The 7,571-nt window shown below is 54.6% G+C and overlaps 1 pseudogene; it reads right to left on the bottom strand.

Moving 5' to 3' along the window:
• Positions 1-349: 349 nt before the first annotated feature.
• Positions 350-3,043, bottom strand: LOC123927154 (annotated as a pseudogene).
• Positions 3,044-7,571: the final 4,528 nt, after the last annotated feature.

The raw sequence follows: 7,571 nt of genomic DNA, 5'->3' as shown, positions 1-7,571 counted from the left end.
CGTTTCCACGGATGCAGGAGAATTTATATCCCCCCGCCCCTTCTTTTCCTTCTCCGCCCTTCTCACTGAACAAAACAAAAGGAATTAGGGCTCTAGTTTTCTATACCCATTTCTGTCCTCTCCCCACCCATTCCAGGTTATAGAATCAAAACAAATGCCTTAAAACAATGAGAGTGTTCCTGTGGAGTTGGTGGTGGTGTGAGAGGCCCTTGTGGTCAGGGGAGAGACAGTGGGGAAGTGTCTTCAGCATACTATACAGTGTCCCATACAGTCATCTCCAGTTTGTCCAAGAACGTTTATTGGAAAAATGTCCAAGGGGTGAGGTCACCAGCAGCAGCTGGGGGAGGGGGGCTACCAGGTGAGAGGGGGAGCACCTGAGGCTCCGTGGAAGACATTGGAGTAGTGCAGTGCAGCATCTGCCCCAGACCCAGACAATTCCTTTGAGTTGCTGGGGGAGGTGGAGAACCCCAAGAAACACCCCTCTCTGAGACCCAGAGGCAAGATGTGGGGGCAGCTGGGGATGCCGAGAGACCTGATGCAGGTGCGATGGGGGCCCCATCTGGGACTTAGTGGGATACAGTTGAACAGGTGTCTCTCCCCTTGACCTGGGGGATGGAAGGACATATCCCATCTGATAGCCATTCCCCAGGTCCAGGGGCACAGCCCCTAAGAGACCTACCTTCTGGCCCTGCTCACAGTGGAAAGAGGATGGGTACCAGGCCTGAGATTGTGGGAGTGTCATTACCCTCTAAGAGATTATGGGATCCTTCAGTCTTGGGCAGATCACCAACTGAGGCTCTCCCTGACCCTATCCCCATCCCCAGGTTGTTAGTGCATCTGTTTTCGAGTTCGGTTTCTTCACTCATACATCAATGGTCTTGATGGATGGTGACTTTTTCTGTTTTGAAAAAAAATGGCTTGAGTCTCATGTCAGGAAGGTAAGAGCCTCCTTCATCCCAAATATCCATTTCCTTTCTCTTCCTGCCCCTCTTTGGCCTTCTCCCTTTCCCTGACTGCTTCTAGAAGCGAAATCACCCTTCCCTCCCTCACTGGCCCCACATCATATTACCTGTCTCGTCCCCACTGGTCTTCCCTGAGGACTCTGTTCTGGCCCCTTCCCCTTCTCCTTGGGGTTGTTGTTGGAGTCGTTGTCCTTGATGATATCATACTGACAGCAGAAGAGCCCAATTACAGCTGAGACACAACAATACAATCTGCACCTTGATCTTGACCTCCCCACTCACAGCCTTGAAGGGCAGTGAGATACCCACACGGTTTCTAGAAAATCTGAGAAGAAAACCCTTGAATTTCGGGTGCTCATATGCGAGCACCACCCTCTTAGCCTTCCTCTCCTCAAACTTCTGCGCACCCTCAACTAAGCATCTCCCCTGCATTTCCCTCCCTGCCTTTTCCCCTGACAGCCTTCACCACCTCCCACCCTCACTGAGCCCCCACTCCCCCAATCCTTGGTGCCCCGTGCAGCTGCTCACTCACTGGCCCACATGAGCAACACCACCACAATAACCACTTCCCCTGTCTGCAGTGGTCGCTGTCCATCCAGACCCTCCACTGTGATGTCACCTGAGAAGAAAGAGATAGACTCCAGGTTATGGGGAGCGGCCACAGAGCTCTTCTATGCAGACCCGTAAGGATGGAGAGTCTGGGGGCAGGGTTGCCCCTGTGAGCCCCTCTCTAGGAAGGTGGACAGGTAGTTAGAGACCAAAAAAGCAGGACCGTTGCGGGCAAGTATTCACACAGACTGCGGCGGCTAGGAACAGACGGTGGGGAAAAGGAAGCTTAAAAGCCCTTCTCCCAAACAATTCATTATCAGCCTGTTTATACCCAGTCCCCTGCCAACCTTATTCCTTCGTTTCTTGGCAGTATGATGAATTAAGTCAGCCTTTTATTCATCTAAGCTAGACTGGCTTGTTTGGGGGGAAGTAAACAAGAGGCTAAAGGGCAGGTAAAAAGCCAGAGAATCCAAAGCTTTTGGGAGTGGAGGATAGCTGAGCCTCTCACCTGGGCTTGAGCTGTTGGAGGGTAGCCGGTCAGAACCCTTGAGAGTTCAGAAGTGCACCCGAGGCCTTGGGGGGCTCTCTCCCCAAAGGCCGATGCTCCGAACCTGCATCGTGTAGTCGCTGTCTTCAGCCAGTCCCCAGAGGGCACAGGCCCACGTGGTGGTGTTCACCTCCCAGATCACAAGCTGCCCAGGGCCAGTCTGTCGCTGCGGGGAGATGATGGGACAGGAGGGTGGTCTCACACCAGTCCCAGGACTCAAACATCCAAGCACTCCACGGAGTAGGATGACAAGGGCAGCTTGAGCCAGGGGACACCAGCTCCCAGATTCCCCCACCACGGGGAGGGGAGCTTTGGTCCCCAGTGGGGGTAACGGAAGGAAGGCTCAGAGTTCCAAGGACACAGGCTGAGGGAGCAGAAGGGTAATTCGTACTTGCTGGGAAATGGAGTAGCCAATGACAATGTTGCCTTCTGGGATGTCCCAGGACACAGTGGCCGAGCTGGTTCTGAGGTGAGTGACTGTCACATTCACAGGAGAAGGAGGCCCGTCTGTTGGGTGCCAGAGTGAATAGGTTAACAGGTCCCATGTACGGACTAGCTCTGCTTGATCCCACTACCCCTTTACTCACCTGCTTGCACAAAGCCCAGGTCCCAACTGACCAGCAGGAGGACCTAAGGGCTTAAATATGGGGAGAGGGGCATCAGCGAAGCCATGGAACCCACTGAGTCTGCTGGGAGGCACTGGGGCATCCACTTGACATCCAGGTGGGGCTCCTGAAGGTGGCCGGAGTTGTTGGGGGCGGGTTCCAGGACTGCCCAGAACGCACGGGTGGCAGCAGCTCTCCCGGGCTCCCCACCGCCCACAGCAGCCCCGGATCCCCCTACCCCCGGTCTCCCCACTCCTTCCCCGCCCCAGCGTCACCGAGGGTCCGCAGCGCTATGTTCTGCCCTGCCCACACCGACGTCCGCGAGTCCTCGCGGTAGGTCAGGCCTCGGCAGGCTGCTCAGTGCCCAGAGGGCGGCCCATCACCCGGCTCCTTGGCGCTGCCCCTACCCCATCCTGGCACGGGCCCCGTGCAGCAGGCAGCGCATGACAGAGCTGCGGGCAGAGGGCAGGCGGAGGCCGAGTGGGAGTGGGCCGCGGGGCTGCGGGGTGGGGGGGGCCCAGAGCTAGGAGGGGCCGCGTAGTCTGTCCCTGAGTGTGGGGCGGTGCAGGCGCTGCCTGGCTGCTGGCAAGAGTCCTGGTACAGAGGCAGTGCGGCTGTCCCCCGGGCCCTGCAGTGGGATGTGACTGTCCAGGCTAGCTAGCCGCCGCCTTCTGCAGAGCTGGCCCGGCTCAGTCCACCGCAGCCCGACCTGGACGTGCTGGCCAGCCCTGCCCCCCAGGGTTCTCGCTGCACTCATCCCCCTCCTGCCCCGTCCCTATTCTCCCGGGGCTCCTCCAAGGACCCCTCTTACCTCTGATCCCGGCTCCTTCCGAGGAGCCTGCTGCGTGCATAGGGAGAGGAGCAGGTGCAAGGGTCTAGGGCACCTGGGAGGGCCCCTCCCTCCCGGGGTGGAATTAGCCAAGTTGGAAGGAGGAATCCCACTTCCCCTGCGGGAGGGGACAGAGTGGCCAGATAATTGTTCTAAAAATCTCCTACTTGTAGACTGTGTCAGCTTTTAAATCTCTTCCCCATTCATAATGTGATACTGATTCTCTTCACTCTCATTCATTCTTTCATTTATTAAACAAATAATTTATTGAGTGTCACCTAGGTGTCTGGGCATGGGAAGAGCTGGAGTACAGCGGTTAAGACAGCAGGCTGGGTTTATAGCGGTGGGAGTCTAAAGAGTAGCAACCTATGTTTTTAGCTCTTCTTCCTGCCTGGCGTGGAGAAATTGGTCGTCTAAGTGTCAGGTTTCCCAAAATCCGAGCGTCCAGAACCTCATAGGGCTGTTGGCAGGATCCAGTGAGAGAATGTTGGGGAATGTCGTTATAAATCTTCTGACACTGTGTGAGTGAGGGATTGTCATGAGTTTGCACCAGTCTGTTAGTTACTTCATTCTTTTAGCAAACATAAATCCTTAAACTATTTCGTGAGATCTGGAGTAACAACCTGGGTGTGAGTCCCCTTTCTGTCAACTGTGTGATCTTCAGCAATGACCTAACTTCTCTGAGCCTCTGCTTTACCATCTGCAAAATGAGAGTGTCAGTATGGTCTCCTTAGTGTGAATGTACCCAGTGAGATACCGTATGTGAAAAGTGCATTGTGCAGTGTAAATAAATGTTGGCTAATGTTGTATTTAGGGCAGATACTTTGGTTTCTAATTCTCATTGCAGCATTTCTATTTCTGTGGCACTTTTTTTCCTGTAATATTCAGTTCAGCGTGTGTCCCTCTGGGGCTCCAAAGCTTCTGTTACCTTCCTTCTGAGTTGAAAGAGTGAAATGGAGCAAGAGGCGCAGGGAGGACTCTGTGTTCTGGACATGTGATCAAGCCATGGCTCAGGTCCTCTGACCTCTGCTGTCCCTGAGGACCCTGATCTCTGGCCTCCTGTTGCATCCTGGTCCCAGAGCACTCTGCTCAGGGATTCTCATTGTCCTGGGACTGTGTATTATTCTGCACTTCTGAGCTCCAGGCCCTCCAGAGAAGAGGTCATTGTGTCCAAAGGTTAAGAGCAATGAACCTCAGGTTTCCCCCTTCATGGGGCAAAGCAGAGCCTGGGACGTCCGCATGCATGCAAAGAGGGACCCCTGGAGCTTCCCTGGGGTGCCCAGAGGGCTGGGGGCCAACTGGTCAGGAAAGGGTGCGGGGAGAGATACTCAGAGGCGGTGGTACTCAAAGAGGCCAGGGTACCTGGGTTAATCATCACTGTGGCTCAGATGAGGCCCCACCAGCTGGAAGCAGAGTTAGCGTGACAGAAGGTTTTGTGTGGCTGAAGATGCAGGCACGACAGGGTGTCCACAGCGTGCGACCATGCCAGGCACAAAACGGTTTCAACACGTGATTGAGACCCCAGAGCCTGGCAAGTGGGAGGTGAGACCCCCTCCTTCCGCCTTCTCCATGTTGGTCTTCTGCACTGATTCCAAGAATCATTTCTCATCTGGACTTCCCTCCACCCTGGGTTTCTGTTTTCCCTCTCCTCCTTCCCATCTTCCTTCCTGACCTTCCCCTATTAGGCCCAGAGTACCAAGTTCAGGCTAAATCCTTGGATGGTGTGTGTGTATGTGTGTGTGTGTGTGTGTGTGTGTGTGTGTGTCCCCAAACCTTGTGCCTGCTGCCACTCCCACCTCCAGATCAAGAGGCATGAGTGAGGCTTGGTCTTTCTAAGGGTGATACGCAGCTGGCCGACAGGTTGAGGGAAAGATGCTCAATGTCATCGTCAGGGAAATGCACATCAAAACCACAGTGAGATGTCACCTCGCACCAAGCAGAATGGCCACCATCAAGAAGAGAACCCATAGCAAATGCTGGAGAGGATTTGGAAAGAGGGAATGCAGTGCCCTGCGAGTGGGGAGGCACCCTGGTGCAGCCACTATGGAAAACAGTATGGAGGGTCCTCAAAAGATTAAAAATAGAGATACCCTATGATCTGGCAATCCCACTTCTCGGCATCTGTCCACAAGAATGAAAACAGGAACTCAAAGAGACGTGTGTACTCTCGTGTTTGCCGCAGCCAAGACACAGAAAGAACCCGCGTGTCCCTCGTCCCAGGAATGGGTAAAGGAGATGCGGTCCAACCATGGGATAGACTATGACTCAGCCTCAATAAAGGAAGGACATTCAGACACTTGCTACCACACGCAGAAGCCCTGAGGACACTACGCTCTGTGGGGTAAGCCGGTCACAAAGGGACAGACGCTGCATCCCTCTGCTTATATGATGGACCTAGACCCGGCACATTCACAGGGACAGAAAGTTGAGTGGTGGCTGTCAGGGGCTGGGGGAAGGGAAGGAGGGACTAGTGTTCAATGGGGACATCACACAATTTGGGGAAGACGGAGTGCTGGAGGGGGACGGAGGGGACGGTTGTGTCACTGTGAATGCTCCTGATGGCACAGAACTGCAGACATAAAAACGGTTAGGATGTCCTCATATCAGGGAGAGGGGGAGGGGGCTATGGACATTGGGGAGGGGAGGCGAACCATAAGAGACTATGGACTCTGAAAAACAACCTGAGGGTTTTGAAGGGTCAGGGGTGGGAGGTTGGGGGAACAGGTGGTGGGTAATAGGGAGGGCACGTTTTGCATGGAGCACTGGGTGTTGTGCAAAAACAATGAATACTGTTATGCTGAAAAAAATAAATAAAATGGAAAAAAAATGGTTAGGATGGTAAATTTTATATCATGTATATTTACCATTTCAAAGAATCACTTCAGCTTTTTCTTCATACTTCTTCAGAAAAAGATTTATTTATTTGAGAGAGGGCGTGAGCACGCATGCCCAGGGGCAGAGAGGCAGAATCCTCAAGAAGATGGTGACGTGGGGCTCGATCTCATGACCCATGAGATCAGGACCTAAGTCCCAAACCTAGAATCAGATGCTCGACCGACGGCGCCACCCAGGCACCCCTCTCGGTACTTGCAGTGTGGCTCCCAGAATATTTAAAGGTGCCTGTGGCCAGCACCTACTGGGGCTGGTGAGCTCTGTAGGTCTACCTCCCATCCTTGTGCCCCAGAGACTTGGGCCCAACAGGTCTGGGACGGGGCTGACAAGTCTCCAACATTTCCTGGGGAGATCCCGAGGCCACTGGTCTGGAGACCCTGCTTGAGAACCACTGCCAGGGGCACACGGAGCAGCCCCCACTTCCCGGTGGAAGTCCTGAGACCTCTGGTTGGCAGAGGGCCAGCCCCTACGGTTGTACTGGCAGAACCACCATGAGGGACCCAGGTGGGAATCTCCACCTGAACCGGTCGCTGAAAGACACCTGAGCACCAGGGCGCAGGGGGACATGGGTATCGCCGCTCCCTAGGGAGACCTTCACCAATGGGGCAGGGGGGCCACCTGGGTGCTTGTCCTGATTGACCCGAGGAGCTGTGTTGACTTCAGCGGGAGGACAGCAAGCGGCTTTTTTCTTTCTTTCTTTCTTTCTTCCTTTTTTTTTTTTTTTTTAAGATTTTACCTATTTATTTGTCAGAGAGAGAACACAGGCAGGGGGAGCAGCAGGCAGAGGGGGAAGCAGACTCCCCGATGAGCAGAGAGCCCGATGCGGGAATCGATCCCAGGACCCTGAGATTATGACCTGAGCTGAAGGCAGAGGCTTCACCAACTGAGCCACCCAGTGTCCCAGCAAGTGGCTTCTTGACGGGCTTCAGATTCGCCTCCCACCAGGGCACGACTGACAATGGCTGTAACTGGAAGTCCAATTCTGAGAGCGGACGGCACCTTCCACCCCTTTCTCCCATGCTGGCAGGAGACCGTGGTGACGGGCACTGTGAGCATAGCCCCCCAGTTGCGGGGGATGGCACAAGGCTCTTTCCTGAGAGCCTGCTTGCCAGCAGCAGCACAGGCCTCTGCCAAACCCCAAGCTGCCTGGGGATCCACAGGTTCCCCCACCCCTGCTGAGACGGCCC

This window comes from Meles meles, chromosome 16 (assembly GCF_922984935.1).
Source record: "Meles meles chromosome 16, mMelMel3.1 paternal haplotype, whole genome shotgun sequence".
NCBI classification, from domain to species: Eukaryota; Metazoa; Chordata; class Mammalia; order Carnivora; family Mustelidae; genus Meles; species Meles meles.
The sequence above is the reverse complement of the archived record's forward strand: the minus strand, read 5'-3'. Positions and strand labels throughout refer to the sequence as shown.